The sequence below is a fragment of the Palaemon carinicauda genome, chromosome 5 (genome assembly GCF_036898095.1).
Source record: "Palaemon carinicauda isolate YSFRI2023 chromosome 5, ASM3689809v2, whole genome shotgun sequence".
In the NCBI taxonomy this organism is placed as follows: domain Eukaryota; kingdom Metazoa; phylum Arthropoda; class Malacostraca; order Decapoda; family Palaemonidae; genus Palaemon; species Palaemon carinicauda.
In genome coordinates, this window is record NC_090729.1 from 135,345,162 (window position 1) to 135,346,898 (window position 1,737).

The 1,737-nt window shown below is 36.8% G+C and overlaps 1 long non-coding RNA gene across 1 annotated transcript; it reads right to left on the minus strand.

Annotated features, from left to right (window-relative positions):
- Window positions 1-799: 799 nt before the first annotated feature.
- Window positions 800-1,737, minus strand: LOC137640595 (uncharacterized). The gene is made up of 2 exons (XR_011044413.1): window positions 1,452-1,737; window positions 800-1,114 (listed from the first exon to the last, which is right to left on the minus strand). It is a non-coding gene; the product is annotated as an uncharacterized lncRNA (long non-coding RNA).

Here is a 1,737-nt window from a genome sequence, read left to right on the forward strand (position 1 = left end):
CTAGTATTGGAATGGCAGCAGATAGATCCTAGCCCGGGACGTAAGTTTAAGCTGTTTACTGGAGAGGCCACTGCTGTGGTTGTGCACTATAGTGGGGAGTTTGGCTTGCCCGGCTGACGTTCTTGTGAGTATCTATTCCGATGAAATTGGAACTGAAACCAGACACCTCTACCTCTATATGAAAGAAATTTGTCATCTATATCTGCTGGAACTTTGAGCTCTAATGGCTATCAAGGTTTGGATTGATCTAGTCAACTGTGTCTCTTTATAATTTAGCACCGAAGAGCTCTGCTCCACATGGGCTTGGACTGAGTCTTTTTTTTAAATCTTTTGTATGTAAATATTTTATTTTGTCCAATAAACCTTATTATTATTATTATTATTACTATTATTATTATTATTATTATTATTATTATTATTATTATTATTATTACGTTTGGAGGATCTTCAGTGACTTTGTTTACACAAGGTCTTTAACAAAAAAAAAAAAAGTTTATGAAAAGGATTGTCATGAAGAGTTCTCGGATCAGAGCTTCAGACAAATCTTCCCAAAAGGATTTCTTGAGAAATCTATGCGACTAAAATGATTGTTGGTTTAGTTTATTGATTTATATTACATGGGGAAAGAATAGAAAATGGAATTTCTATATATTTATTTTTGTATAAAAAGGTTGAAAATAAATAAAATAAATAAACTATATACCGTCAGAAAATCTGCATCATTAAAAAAAACCATATTTGTAAAGATGTAAATAACAAGGTCATTTTGATGCATTCAGAGAGAGAGAGAGAGAGAGAGAGAGAGAGAGAGAGAGAGAGAGAGAGAGAGAGAGAGAGAGAGAGAGAGAGAGAGGGTGGATTCATGGTCGACGACAGATGAAATATGTTACGAAATCACTGTCAATTGTATCTTGTTTCTTATGTAATTTCTTATTGACATTTTTGTTTTTGTTGCTGCGTTTTTTGTTATTGTTGTTGTTGTTGCTGCTGTTTTGATGGCTCACAGCTTCACCCTTGCATCTGTTGCCTTGACAGGTGGAGCTACTGCTTCCGCTCCTGTCACTGTGGAAGCTTCGGACGCTCTCGGAAGAACAGCTGCGACTCTTTGCTTCTTCTGCCAAGATAAAGACGAAAGAGCTAATTGGGGTAATTAAGAATTCCCTGTGACGAGGGATTCACAATTGGTATTTGCAATTATGGTATGGCTTGCTGAATAGAAAGTTCACTTAATGCATATTCTAACAACCCAGAATTAGTTATATGTCGACTTTAAAAAAAAAAAAACGCGTGAATGTAAGTAGGTAGATGGCATTAATTCCAGCACCATCCAGCTCTTTTACTTACAAACGTTTTTCTAACGAATAGAATTTGATTTAAAGCTTTCAATATACATTTCAATGTAGATATCGACAAAGAACAGTTGTAAAAAAAAAAACGTTTCTTAATCTTACCAGGAGTGAGATGACCTGTTCGGTCTTGGACAGCTTGGACAAGGAAGACCATTTTGGATGCTGGTGATTGCTGGATCGTCCTGGAGAAGGAAGTTTCGAGGAAGGTTTCCAGATAAGATTAAGTTGATAGAAGCTTAGACGGTGAGCTTTGAAAGGAGATTTCTTTACTTGGAGCTTGAGTTACAGCAGATGAGAGCAGTTGTTTTGACTTCCTCGGGTGAGCTTCTCGCTTCGAATGGCACAAGGAGAGGACGAAGGCATTTATATACCCGAGAGAAATCGCGTC